Genomic DNA, 16243 nt, shown 5'->3' on the forward strand with positions numbered 1-16243 from the left:
TCTGCATTCATACGGTATCCTTTGCCTATCCTATAGCAAAGAGTCTAAGACCATGTATCTTAAAAGTCAAACAAAAAACAACAAGAACTGTCAGCACTAGATACATTGACCAATATCTCAGAACAACCAAATTGAATAATATTACCAAAGATTGCAAAAAAATTGGAAAGAGGGTTAAATAAATATGATAAATTGGAGCTTGGTAATATAGCTGTATATATAGCTACTAAAAAGTGTGAATAGAAAAAGAAAATAAAGTGTCTACTCTTTATTTACACTTATATTCATTTATCTCTCAGTCAAACAATGAATATGTTTGTTGTTGTGTTAATAGTTGAACATCTTTCTAAAACACACTGCACTAGTGTTTTTTTTATTTCACTCTAGAACAAAATCTGCTTCAAATCAATCAATATGTAGATCACAATTATAACCTTCATCTTCACCAGTTTTGCATTCTATCCTGAAATTATAATGTTATACATGTATTGAAAAACAATTCCAATATAAGAAAACAATACAATATGCAATTTAAAAGTCAAATTAAATGTGAATTTATATATATTAATGTCTAAAGACAATTATAACACTTCTCTTTTTAGTGCAGATATAAAAAAAAAAGTTTAAAACAAAACGCTTACATTGATTTAAGCTTTATCAAATTATCATAAATGTGTAACTAAATTTTACAAAAGCATTTCAACCTCAATATGTAATTGAAATAATCGATGATGTCCTTAAAAAGTGGCAGCCCTGTCACATTTGACCCCAAAAATGAAGAAGGTCAATGTTGATGTCGTCCTGATTGTAAACCATTAAAAAAATTATGCTTGTTTTAGAGTGTCAGGTATTTTATATTGGTATACATGTAGATTCTTAGTGGCAGATCCAGAACTTTCAGCCTATGGTGCTCATTACAAAGTAATATTATAAATGTAAACTGTTCCAGCACATTTTTCAATGCAGTTTGGCTCAATCTTAATTACACCTACATGTACGAAAGATGGAAAAATCTGCAAATACATGTACATGACTTAATTTCACTGAGTCCACAAAATTTGTAGTCTGTGATGTAAAAATGGTCAATAGCTGTATACTATAAAAATATTTTGATATCTTGCATGGCAAATGTTAATATAGTCAATAATATGTTAACGTTTGTGTATGCACATGTGTACTTGTTTGTATTCTTAAATCTTTGAACTTTCATTTCATTTGAGACTGAGTTATATTTGTAAGTCAATAACAAGAGGAATCATTTTCTATGAAATATTACATGCAACTTTCTCACAAGTAAAAATAACTATTTGAGACTAACTTTAATATCTTACCTTCTTTCATTCATTTTGTACATGCAGTTTATGAAAAGTAATTTGTTACATCACAACATGTACAACTTATTAAAGAATCAAAGAACTACAGCAGTGTTTTCATAGTCTGTATGAAAAATTGCAAAATCAGCTAGGATGTTGATTCTATGTATTTCCACTGACTGAAATTATAGAAAGACATAATATGAATATATGGACATGACTATAAAGTACTGGATCATTCAAAGCATAAATAAATATAGGGTAGCTAAAGGACACATATATAGAGTGAAATAACTTCACAAATGATGGATATATATTGTTTTGCAACATGATAAATTGCAAATACAGATAGGTGAAAATGTAACCTTTTAATACCTATATAATGTTTGGGTTTCATGTGGGTATTAATGCTCTGCAATAAAAGAGTGGAATACCAATGTGTATAAAAAGATTGATAAAAACAGCTTATGTCACACCGAGAAGGATGAGAGACGAAGAAGTTATTGGAAGTTTATTGATATAATCACAACTTTTTTTATAGTTTTCCTGACCTATCCACATATTTTCAAGCTTGAGTAATTGTTCTTAAAAAATTTGTGTCCTCCCAACTCAAGTCAAATGAAATGAAACTGAACAACACCTGATACTTGTTTGAATTGAAACTGATACGTGTTTGAATTCAAATCATTAAACATGTATATATGTGTGTATTAAAAATATAAATAAGAAGATAAGGATGGCATATACATGTATATATATGATTGTCAATGAGACAACTCTCTGTCAAAGTACATGCAACAATTAATGTATTGAAGTTAGCAATTATAGTTTAAATTACAGATATATAGAAATATTCATACCATACAATGCCTACACTTTTTCAATGATACATCATGTGTGTTAAAGTACACAAACAACCGGTTATGGTCGCTCATTTGAATAACAATGAAGCGGCATGACATGTGCGTCGAAATGCATAATTTGCTTTCGATCTGTAATGATGTTGTTATATAAACATTCAAAAACATATCAAACTTCTATCGGACCTTTAATTTAAAGAAATTTCTTATCCAAAAACGAGCAATTGTGAAAAATTCATAAAACCAAGACTTGGTTTTATCAGACATGTGTTTTCGCAACATTCTTGGCAATGCTGAACTTTTTCTCAATAACCATAATAATTTTGTTTATAAAAATATGATAACATCAAAATTTTTAACTCACAGTACAATATAAACTAATCTAATATAAAATTAGTTTGCTCGATTTTCTTAATTCAACATTTCAAATTGATGACTTACCTCTTTGAGAACATCAGTTTTTTCCAATATGGCGCCTATCCGGAAGTTAGGGAGGCCTGCTCTCTCGTACTTTCTTTTTTCGGCCATGGTTTCTCTGCTTTTCCCGCGAATTTCTGCGATGCCTATCGTAAAAATCCAAGGTGTCTGGCATGTCGTAAAAGTCCGAGATCCCGAGTGATGAACATAAAACAAGTAGTGCTTTTTCGACCACTGCACGTTATTGTTGTAAAAAATGTGTCAGTGTGGGTTTTATTTAACATCACTTCTAGTATTTTGGGATAGGACCCAAACTGTTCAAGTCAGTTTTTTGCAAAGTTTATTTATATATAACACCTAGTATAAAATATATTTAAAGAGCTAAAATGGTTAAACTTCATATCTAGAATTTCATATCATAAACTTATTCTTGTTCATAAAATTTTCAGCAATAAAGCACCAGATTATCTAAAGGAACTATGTTTTCTAATTGTTAACCTACAACATAGAAATCTAAGGTAATCTGAAAATAATAATTTAGCTGTTGTGCTTTTACTTATATATATGTACCCTTTCAATTTTGTGATAAGGGTTTAAAAAAATAACAACAGTGGGATCATGGCATCCATCTCTTTAGGCCCTGCTAGTTGAACCCTTTATGTTGAATACACACTGATAATCTTGGGTTACATACTTAGAGAGCTACCATTTGATTTTTATGGGGGGGGGGGGGCTAGGAAGAATTTGTGTCTTGCCTTTTTTTCACTATACTTGATCTTGCCTTTTTTTATAAATTTATTCTGTTTGTTTTTTTGCCCAGTTGCTCATCCTGCCTTTTGTTACTCAAATTTCCTATGCAGCCCTTTTGTCTTTACTCAAACCCCCTGTCCTGTTTTTTTTTTGTTAAATTTTATCCTAGTTCCTACCATCACATACAAATCAAATGGTAGATCCCTTAGATAACATGCAGGATATATAATTGTGGATTTTTATAATTAAGTGGTATATCAAAGATAATAACTTGACATTGAAGTTGAAGTTCAACTAAGAGTGATTACCAAGATGAAGAATAGGAGTTTATATCAAATTGCTTTAATAAAATTATTGATTTTGTAACATAGTCATTATTGGCTCTCCATTATTGTGCCATGATTAAAGTCAGACAAGAGTGGATACACTGAAATGTTTCGCCCGTTCTAGTGTTCATAACATAACTAATGTTGAAAGTATAAAAAAGAAGTATATACCACAAGCATTACATTAAATTAAAACATCTAAATAACCAATGTACATGTCAAGGTGAGATCATCCCTTTCAGACAGACATGTGGGCCATACAATCATTCCATACAAGAAATCTAGTTTATAACCTATCGCTAAAAGCATGTTTGAAATTAAGTTCATAAAAAAATGACTTTGACCAATGAACAATAAAAATTAGGTCTAGGTCAGATGATTATTGCCAGACAGACATGTACACCTTTCAAACATACCATAACCATAAATAATTGACTGGATGCTTAAAGTATCTGAGATATTAGGTTTATATAAATAAAAAGATGTGGTACTAGTGCTAATGAGACAACTGTCCACCCAAGTCACAATGGTTAAAAAGTTAACAATTATAGGTCAAAGTATGGCCTCCAAGGTCAGATGACACCTACCAGTTGGGCATGTACAAGTCAGGAGCCTGTAATTCAGTGGTTGTCGTTTGTTGCTGTGTTATTTATTTGTTTTTCGTTCATTTATTTGTATCTTAATTCGGCTGTTAGTTTTGTCGATTGAATTGTTTTACATTTGTCATTTCGGGGCCTTTTATAGCTGACTATGCGGTATTGGCTTTGCTCATTGTTGAAGGCTGTTTGGTGACCTATAGTTGTTAATTTCTGTGTCATTTGGTCTCTTGTTTAGAGTTGGTCTCATTGGCAATTACACCAAATCTTCTTTTTTTTGTATAAAGTTTGTTACATAAGGCATTTATAAACCAAGTATGCAGCATCCAGGTCTACTACCTTCTGAAATATACAGCTTTTAAGTCAAGAGCTAACACTGTCGCTGTCATCTCCAGATCACTACCCTTAAGTCTTGTTTTCTGTGACAGAAGTTGCAGGCAAGACAAAAATTGCTCTTATTGTGGCTGTCATTTTTAATGAAATCCAAGAAATAAAGCCAAGCAAAATCACACTATTTTGCTGTTTACGTTTTATTTATATACATATCTAGTTGATTTCACAATAAATTACAATGCATTTATTTCCTTTATGGAGATAGAATGTGTCATGCTTCTATGGAGATACATTTATAAAACATTCTCTTCTCAGAAAGTCTATATATATATATATATATATATATATATATATATATATATATATATATATATATATATATATATATATATATATATATATATGTTTACAAAGCTGTGAATTAAAAGCCATGCATTGTTACTTGATACTGAATGAATGCAAATATAATTTCTGAGATTATTGATCTCGTTTAGAAAATTAAAAAATAATACACCTGGTTTGAATAGGTGATAATGCCATACATAAACTTTAAGGCAACAGTAATATACCGGTGTTCAAAAGTCATAAATCGACTGAGAAAAACAAATCTTAGTTACTAATTAAAACCGATGGAAACACATCAACTTTAAAATGAAAAAAGGGAACAACAGGAACACTGAAGTGTATCAAAAACAAACACTAACATACATAGAAACGAACTATTGGATAACACATGCTATATTCCTGACTTGGTACAGGACAGAATAAGGCAAAACAGTGGGTTGAACCTGGTTTAATTGCTAGTCAACCTCCCGCGTTATGAAAATGTTAAAAAAAAACATCGAGGACAAATGTAAAAGCCACTCGGTGGAATGGGTGGTCATACCATAAACATAGATTCAAATAATTCCAACCACACCTTGTGTTCGTTTGCCCTCTCCATGTAAAAAGTAAAAACACAAGAATACTGAACTCCGAGGAAAATTCAAAAAGGAAAGTCCTAAATCAAAAGTTCAAACACATTAAACAAATGGATATCAACTGTCATATTCCTGACTTGGTACAGGCATTTTCTTATGTAGAAAGTGGTGGATTGAACCTGGTTTTATAACTAGCTAAACCTCTCACTTGGATGACAGTCGCATCAAATTCCATTACATTATCAACGATGCGTGAACAAAACAAACATTAGGTAAAACTTTCAAAATTAGGGGTATAGCAGTCAACATTGTGTTATCATCTGAATCACTATAAAAACAACAAAAAGAAGCACAAAAAGGCATACATTAAATTTAACATCCTCATTTTGCTTACATTATACGATTTTATTTATCTTTGTAAAGTCCACCCATAAAGGGAGCTCGTCATTTTAGTAGTTTGTCAATTTTATGACAGATAATTTATTGTCCTTGTTACTTATGTCCATAGCAGAGACTCGTCAATGTGACATACATGTTACTTTTCATTCTCCTTTTTTTATTAGCGTTAACGTTGCTTCCTTGTATACATTTGAGTCATGTAATCGTGATATGAAAATTATCTTATTTTTAAATTTCGTGTTAACAAGCATAAGGGCGAATGTTTATTGGAGAGTGTAATGACGGAATGAGTATTTGTTATATGATCAAAACACTGCATATGCCTTTTCATTCATATTCAATTATAATTTTATACAAATAGTTTTACAATAATCGATTGGTGAACATAGTCTCTCTGTCATTTCATTCCAAAATTTAGATTGTGTAAATTAAATTATCTACGAAATCTATCCGGAGGCATTTGCATCTATTGAAACTTCATATGCATTCTGTCGACAATTAAAGGGAATTCATATAAGATTATTAAATTGCATTTGATTTAATAAGCTAGTTCTGATCTAATCATGTGTAAGAGGATTTTTTGTCTTTTAAGCTAATATGCCAGCAGTGATTTGCATTAACTGATTGTGAAACAGAAAGTGACTTTAGACTTTATACAACAACTGTCATATTCCTGATTTGGAACACTCAAGCATTTTCATATGTAGAAAATGGTGGATTAAACCTAGTTTTATAACTAGCTCAATCTCTCTCTGTATATGATAATACAAACAGGTAAGCTTAGATTTAAATAGCAGTTGTGGATTTATATTATGTGATATACAAAGCGGATTTAGTTAATCCATGAGTGGTAACCTGTTTTCGTGTAAATTGGCATCATATTACCCATTTGGAGCACATATATATGATGTCACGTGGTAAACGGTTAACTATCCGGAGCACCAATATATAATGGCAAGTGATACGAGAGCATTTATATAAGATACAAAGTGGTAGAAGCTGAATCAGCTTACTATTCTAGAGCACATATATTTGATGAAAAGCTGTCTCTATACATGTTGTCTGTTCAACGTCCCCACCTAAAAAGGAATAAATATACTAAGTTTTCGTTACTATAAACCCGCGTCACGTGATGTCTCCTCAATCTCGCGCGCTGGAGCTGAAATAAAATAAAAACTTTCCGAACTAAACATGAAACTTCCCCGGAATAATATAGACCCCTTACAGAAACAAACAAACAAACAAACAAACAAACAAACAAACAGAGCACATATTCGTGATGACAAGGGGTATCAGCTTGCCTTTCCGAAGCAGTATCTGAAGCAAAACACTGCATCAGTCTACTCCACTAAAGAACCGGAATTTGATTTCAATCAGAACCGACTCACTCTCACGGAGCACCTGTATTTAATGATAATCGGTATCAGCTTATCCTTCCGGAATTCGAGTATCTGAAGCAAAAGCTGTAACAGCTTATCCCTGCAAAGCACCTCTTTTTGATTTCTTTTCAATTGTCCTTGATAATCATTAGTGTTAAAAAATCACAAATGTACTAAAAGATATTGTCTACGCAGTTTATGACTAAACATACAAAATTATACATGCATTTTTTGTAGACGTCTTTCTTTCGATTAATTGCTTTAACACAAGTAATCATCGGAAAAGGACGGAAAACATATATATGAGAATATGCTGATATTTTAGATATGAATTATTACAAAAGAAAATTCAAAAACTCCATCAATCAACCTGATTCAACTAGATAGAAAGTAGTGACTTGAAATAGGACAGTCAGTGGTGAATTGTTTCGTCTGCAGTCTAAACATTGCATTAAAACAAGAAAACAAGAGAATAGATATAGGAAGATATGGTGTTAGTGACAATGAGACAACTCTCCATCCAAATAACAATTTTAAAAAGTAAATCATTATAGGTCAATGTAAGGCCTTTAACACGGAGCCTTGGCTCACACCGAACAACAAGCTATAAAGGGCCTCAAAATTACTAGTGTAAAACCATTCAAACTGGAAAAACAACGGTCTAATCTGTAAGAAAAAAAACGAGAAACGAGAAACACGTACAAATTCCATAAAGAAACGACAACTACTGTACATCCGATTCCTGACTTAGGACATGTGCAAACATTTGCAGCGGGATTAAACGTTTTAATGGTACCAAACTTTCTTCCTTTTTCTGAAACAATAGCATAACATCACAACAGCATATATCAGAGTAGACGATGGTATCAATTATCCGGATGTCTTATAAGGAAAAGTGTTTATGAACTTGAAGACAAGAACACCTGAATTGACAGCATAATAAGGGCAATGGCAAGCTGATCCCTTATCAGTAGTTATAAGATTGCCTAATCCAAATATGCTCAATGCTGAAAACCTAAAAACAAAACAAAGTTCGAATTTTGGCGATACGTCATTTACCTCCTATATCTAGAGTTATGCCCCTTTCAATTTGGCAAATTGAGAAGCTTGAGCGGGGACATTCGTATCCTCATACACATTTTATTTTCATTTGTATATAAATGTATACATTATTTCGAATATGATGTGTTAAGACATTCTTTTTGCATAGCCTTATCAAGGAGAAAACAATGATTGTAAGAGTACATTAGTTGTTTTCAAATCAAACTCTTTTCAAACTCGTTCAATTAACGTGCTATCAATTTTTGAAGTTAATTTGATAGGAAGACTAACACAATCTCAGAAACAAATATGTTTTTTATGGTTTATAATTGACACAATCCCTACTGCGATGATAATATAACACAGTTACTTGGAATAACTGTCAGTGTTGTGCTTATGTAAAAAAAACTTTAAACAATGAAGTTAAAATAAGCTGAATTCTTTTTCAAATATTGGTATGTCAATATATGTGATGAACTGGTTAACTTCTGCTTCTTGAATGATATTTGAAGAGAAACTTCATGTGATTTCTTAAATGAATGTTCCACAATATTACATGTTGTACAATTTGATGTAAAATTTGGTAAAGGTAAAAGAAAGGAAAGCAATATTCCTATTCTCAGGCAAAGAAATAAAAAATTGAAAACAACACGTTTAATAATTCTATGCGTCCAAAGCTCATTTTCGGATTTACCTTTATCAGGAACGATCAAAGCCTGACAGCTTTAAAATCACTTTAAAACGGAAAAATACTCAAAAGAGTAATAGTTGTTGTTCACAGTTAAAGGAATAAAGATCGAGCATTTGTAAGATTTGTATAACGGAGTTTTCTCTTAGACTTTATAAACAGTTCCTTGCATGTTTGAAAAAAAATCAAATTAATTTACTGAATCTTACAATGAGGACAAATGTTTGTTCTGGGAAATGTATTAGTATTGATTTATTAGACGCTTGTTCAACACAATCTAGAATGTAAAAAATTTAAGGAATTAAAATAATAATACGTTGCTACCAGAACTACAGCACTTGAAAACATTAATGATAACAGAGTTTATTGGAGATCATTCTGATTTGATTGTTTTTAATTTCATTACATAAAATAATCGCTGAAGTCATTATGGTTCTTTTCAGTGAAATTTAATGACAAGACAATTTAACATGATATTGGAATGTACTGCAAAAACAAGAGCAAGTTAAACGATGTGTCAAATTATAACAAATAGAACTCAAAATTAAATTTTGATTAGCAAACAATATTAATAGTTTAACATAATATGCTTGTTCTTTTTCTCATATGAATTAATCTGTCTTTTCATATGAATTATTCTGTAAGTCTTACATTTTCGACAATATTGCTCATTATGTCCTCCTATTTCATTCCTGCTACAAAGGAAAGTTGTGAATACTGCTTAAACTTTGCCCGTCCATATTTGCATTCTATACGCAATTACTAGTCATAAAATCTACACATGTCATCAATAGTTTAAGACTGCTGTATACCCCGTGATTAGTATTAAGTTTTGGGGATATGTTCTGATTTATGTTTGGTAGAAACTTCTATTTTAACATGCAATCTACATATATTTTCAAGAGTACGTAGAGGTTTGCAAACTTGGAATACTCCACATATAGATAACATACTGTCAACAATTGTGCTTGGGTATAAATGGCGAGCAATGTATCAATGTACAAGTTGTTTTCTTCTTTTTTAGATCACCTATGTGATATGGGATATGTTCACGAAAAAGGTGAATTGTTATGTTAAGACCGAATTATAACGACCACTTAAATGTAACATTAAGGGCATACGATACAGTTACAGGGGAGGTAATGACGTTGCTAACGTAAAATGTTATTTTCTCGACGTCAAACTGTGATATATCGGGAAAAGATGTTTTTTTCGACTGATTTTTATCATTCAAACTGATTTAATTTGAAAACGAGTGCATGGACCCCTATTTTTTAAAACGACATTTTGTTTCATTTTCCAGGGAGATTATGTGGACCAAGTTTTATAAAACTGTAAATAGTGCAATTTTTTTTTTTTATTTTTATAAATAAACAGCAAAAAATGACGTTTTTTTCTCAATTCATGACCATTTCATAAATATGAGTTATTTCTGAATAAAAAATGCATAAATTTTTAGGATACTTTTAAATACGGAAATTACCAATTATTTAACAAAAAAGAATTTGTGTTTATCTTTTAAAACAAAAAAGTTACGGATTTCATTCGAAAGCAAAAATACGGCCACAAATCCGAATTTTGAGCAAATATACAAAAGTTCGACCTCATTTAACTCAAAAAGTAGCACATGGAGGTATATTTTTTATAACATATTTGATTTAATCAGGCAAAAAATAGCCTATATGGAAATTTTCATCAAACTGTAAATACAGGATCAAAACTGTATCGTATGCCCTGTTATTTCATTCGAAAGCAAAAATACGGCCACAAATCCGAATTTTGAGCAAATATACAAAAGTTCGACCTCATTTAACTCAAAAAGTAGCACATGGAGGTATATTTTTTATAACATATTTGATTTAATCAGGCAAAAAATAGCCTATATGGAAATTTTCATCAAACTGTAAATACAGGATCAAAACTGTATCGTATGCCCTTAAATGTTTTGCAACCGGATAGAAGTACAATTGTATTATGAATCTTTTCGAAAATCTAAACGCTGTGATTACTTTTAATCATTAATGACAGTGGTAAAAACGTAGAATTGCTTGATTTTTTCAATTTTTACCGTGTTGCACAAAATTAAATTATGTAAGACAGCAGCGAAAAGTCCTTTATTTTTTTACATTGATTGCTGATATCTATAATTTATCACTATTTTAAATTATCTTTTATAATTAAAAGGGAAGTAGAAAATATATCCTTATCCATTATTCTGATGTGTAAAGTAGGTTGCACAAACCGTCTACTGTTGTACTTCTTTTTAACCATAAGACTAAAAGTGACAACATGTAAAAACTAAATCTATGCTGTTCTGATTTACTACTGTCATTTATCTCCTTTAACATTTTATTTGTCTTATTCGCGTTGTGTGTTTTAGTCAATAATAATTATATAACTTTTAACAACATGAAATATTACATCACATGATCGCTGTACTTAAACAACGAGAATGTCATCAGTCAAGCACAATTATGTTTTATCATGTAACTTTATATTAATGACTATTTGTGTAGAAAGATTGGGTCTTTATGTGTAGTTAACGTCCTTATAAATGCATTAAGTTTAAATGATGGAAATGACCATTGACAAAATGAAAGAGATAAAAATAGATTATTCTGTTTCCGAACAATCGATAGAGATACTATTTCCGATACTCAAATGTCCTAATGTATATTAAAACGCATGAGTCTTTAACATGGTCACCATTATCAGGGATTGATTTCGAAATCGAAATGCACATTTAAAAAAAATTATAACTAAACAGTATTGCTATACAGCTATGAAGATTAACGGTCCTACATTCTGTCGTTGCTTATATTTTGTCATTTCAAAAGATCATGTCACTTTCTGTTTTTGTCGTCTTTACTTTAAATCCATTAAGTATGTACTGATTTCTTGTTTAGTTTTGGATGCATGCAAGCAATTCATTGTGGTATTGGACTTAAGGATTATAAAACAAATTCAAAGGGGTAACTTTGTGAGGCAGTTGATTCGAAATCCTATGAGTTCATATTTATCTATTTTTAATGTAACAGACATGTAACACCCATTATGTGTGCTCCTGATACGTATAACATCAAAGATGTAGCCTTTTGTGCAGCTTGTAGGGCGTATAACATCAACATCCATAATAAAATTGTATTATTTTATATATGTTCATAGCCTCAATATAGCCTTTTGTGTTGCAGTTATGACGTATAAAATATCAACACTAATAAATAACATTGAATTATTTCATGTTCATCACCTCGATATAGAAATATGAGATTCTGGTGCGCATAACACCAACCTACACAATTACATTGTATTATTTCTTGGCCATCGCCTCATTATGATTATGGTGCTTATATCATCAATTCTTAACAATTACATATTGACATTCTATGTTCATCTCCACAGTTTAGCTTTAACGTGCTGATGGGGGCCTATAAAATCAACAAAAACAATTACATTGTATTATTTTTAAAATAGTAACAACTCACTCATTTTATCTGAAAGGTTTTAATGATTTTAAAGTCCGATATGTTGAAACACAATAGTGTACATAATTACCAATAGGCTTTGTATAGATCTTAATTACTCTTCACAGGGTTGTTGATATTAAACATCAATGTTTGTTGTCGGAGTTGATTCGATGTTTCCGGATCAGTATTATATATTCTTATATTTGACATTTCAGAGACGAACTTTCAATCATGCATTCTTTGAGCTAATAAACAACAAATTAAAAAGTTATTTGGTATGTGACAATAGTAATTTAAGAATGTTAACAAGTTCTGTAAAGACATTTCTCCAGAGAAATATAAATTGTCAGACTTGACATGTAGTGCTCAAATGAATGCAAGGGTTAATAATGAACAACTAAAACTGGTAATTTCTGGATTGTGTTTGGTATATCGTAGAACAGAGCAACAGTTTGTTTTATATATCGATAGCACAGAGCAACAGTTTTGTTTTTTGTATATCTAAAGTTCAGAACAACATTTTGTTTTGTATATCGATATTATAGAGCAACATTGTTTTTTTTTTTTTTTTTTTTTTTTTTTTTTTCACAAGTACAGAATAACACTTGATTTTGCATATCGATAAAATTGAGAATGGAAATGGGGAATGTGCCTAAGAGACAACAACCCGACCATAGAAAAAAACAACAGCAGAAGGTCACCAACAGCTCTTCAATGTAGCGTGAAATTCCCGCACCCGGAGGCGTCCCTCAGCTGGCCCCTAAACAAATATATAGTAGTTCAGTGATAATGAACGCCATACTAATTTCCAAATTGTACACAAGAAACCAAAATTAAAATAATACAAGACTAACAAAGGCCAGAGGCTCCTGACTTGGGACAGGCGCAAAAATGCTGCGGGGTTAAACATGTTTGTGAGATCTTAACCCTCCCCCTATACCTCTGGCCAATGTAGAAAAGTAAACGCATAACAATACGCACATTAAAATTCAGTCCAAGAGAAGTCCGAGGCTGATGTCAGAAGATGTAACCAAAGAAAATAAACAAAATGACAATAATACATAAATAACAACAGACTACTAGCAGTTAACTGATATGCCAGCTCCAGACTTCAATTACACTGTCTGAAAGATTATGATTTCATCATATGAACATCAGGCACAATCCTTCCCGTTAGGGGTGTAGTATCATACCATCATAACATATATGAGAAGAACATAACCCGTGTCATGACAACAACTGGTTTTTGAATAAATGTGTTTAGTTCCGATTTAGATAAATATTCCTAAAGTAATGAACTAGAGCAGTTTTCGCTCGGACACACACTCCAGATAGTATAGAGAAACAGTTTGTTCTAGATTGTGTGTTTTCTAGGGTCATGGAAAACCCGAAAATTAGTAACCAGGGTTGTTAACCCGAGGGAACTAATAACTAAGGATTTAACAGCGTACATGACTCGAACGGGATTCGTAGACGTGCTTAGTGACACCGTGTTCAAACCGAAGGGAATGAGTAGCCGTGGTTGTTTTATCGTGCACCATTCGAAGGGGGTTAGTTACCACAATTGTTGACATCTTGCATGACCCGAAGAGGGTTAGTAACCAAACATGTTGGCATCATACACGACCCAATGGTTAAGTAGCTATGCTTGTTGATATCATGCACGAACCGAGGGGCATAAGTATCTATGCTTGTTGACATTTTGCATGACCTGAAGGGATTTAATAGCCATGTGTGAGTTATATTCTAAAGAATGCATTATCGAAGTACTGCCGAAGGAGAAAACTCCTATACTATCCTATAGAATCTATTTTAATATGCCCGCCAGTTATCTGTAATTCAAAGGCAGTTAAGGGGAAATAATACTCGTTACTCTTCCTGTAAACGCTTTTTTTAATTGACGTCATATCTAACGCCACTATGAGTTGATTGACCGTTATGGAATATCTATGTAACAAATGACCACATATATGTCCCAATTAAATTTGCTGCAACACCTTCGTCTCTTCCAAGAGTGTGACATCAACGAAATCGAACTAACAATACGTTACATAATGGGTTCCACATTTGTAGCAGAATATGCTTACCCTTATAAAGCATATGCAGTCACCCTTTATTCGTTGGTTTGCTTCATGTTGCTCAGTTTCAAATTTTCTGGTTTGTAGTGTTTGAGTAGAATCTTGGGGATTTTGCCATGGAGATGTCGGTTAATCTCCGACTTCTTCTGAGTGTACCTTTGGTATCTACCAACCTTTATTAATAAGGTACATTACAAAACATTGATAAATGTGCTTGAGTTCTTTAAAACAAGTTTTATAGACTAATAATTTTAATCAGGTAATTTTATGTCATGTTACTAAATAGGATTGTCATTTGGCAATAGAATAATTTTGCCTTCCTTATTAATCACGTGGTTTTCTTCACTTCCTCCACAAACACGAATCCAGCTACCTACTTGTATGCCATCTTAGCGTTCACTAACACTAAAACCACCATACATTCCAGGCACGGAATAATATTTTTTTTTTCAAATAATAGAGAAAGTTGAGGTAAAGCTTGTCCATTCCCCTTCATCAAGTCTTTAACTCTACTGTTGATGACTTCGTGTAAGCCTTTTTCCATTTTCTCAATTGCAGCAGCGTTTTGTTTCATATTCTCTGGAATCAGTAATTGGTCCAAAAAAAGTAAAATCACAAAAATACTGAACTCAGAGGAAAATCAATTCGGAAAGTCCATAATCACATGGCAAAATCAAATAACAAAACGCATCAAAAACGAATGGACAAGAACTGTCATATTCCTGACTTGGTACAGGCATTTTCAAATGTAGAAAATGGTGGATTGAACCTGGTTTTATAGCTAGCTAAACCTCTCAATATAACCTTATTAAGACCTTTACTTTTAGCAATGTCATAAGCGGTTTGACCTTCAATATTCTTCATACATTTCGACGCACCAAGTCGTATTAAATCGTTAAACATGTTCTCCGATTTACCTAAATCAGCTGTGTAATGAAAATGCGTAGGTAGGACCTTTATCATCCCCCTTCACTGGTAGTCTTTTTGAGTTCACAAGGTCGCCGCTGCTTTCCAACAATTCTATAAGATCTGACCACTGACCAGCTTTTCCTAAATCGTCTATCTGGTGAGTTTAGTTTTATAAAAATGGCTGTGAAGACATTTGTATACATGTTGATGGGATAATTCGCCATGATCTGCAACAACAAAATACATTAATAGCAATGTGAAATATCAGAATAATATTGTCCTCCGGCATACACAGATGATAGAGAGATGTATTCAAGGAGATAAACGGTATTTTTCGTAATTTTTCGTATCTCTCAAATGAGGTAAAATGTGTTTACTAATTTACTAATTACATTAGATGTATGTTTTATTATTATACGTTATTTGCGCTTTTCGACAATACATGTTTCTTCAGTGATGCTCGTGATCAAAATTTTTGAAATCCAAAGCTTATATAAAAGTTAAAGAGTTATAATCCAAAAGGTCCTAAAAGTATAGCTATGTATATGTAACATACAAGATGGCACACGTTTGCATAGGGTTGACAAAGAAAGCATTGACCGTGCGTAGTCATTTAGATTGTATTTCGGTCAACGCCTTTACACCCCAAATGAACTTACAAAAAGAAGCTTTCAATTCTTGAATGAAAATTTATTTGTACGTAAATATTTAGGGAACTGTATTTTTACATGTATAGATGTTAGACGAAATGTAAATTAATGTATGAA

The 16243-nt window shown here is 32.0% G+C and overlaps 1 long non-coding RNA gene across 1 annotated transcript; it reads right to left on the bottom strand.

Moving 5' to 3' along the window:
* Nucleotides 1-365: 365 nt before the first annotated feature.
* Nucleotides 366-2263, bottom strand: LOC139528895 (uncharacterized). Its single transcript, XR_011665719.1, has 3 exons — nt 2174-2263; nt 1332-1492; nt 366-463 (listed from the first exon to the last, which is right to left on the bottom strand). It is a non-coding gene; the product is annotated as an uncharacterized lncRNA (long non-coding RNA).
* Between the last annotated feature and the right edge of the window lie 13980 nt (nt 2264-16243).

This window comes from Mytilus edulis, chromosome 6 (genome assembly GCF_963676685.1).
Source record: "Mytilus edulis chromosome 6, xbMytEdul2.2, whole genome shotgun sequence".
NCBI classification, from domain to species: domain Eukaryota; kingdom Metazoa; phylum Mollusca; class Bivalvia; order Mytilida; family Mytilidae; genus Mytilus; species Mytilus edulis.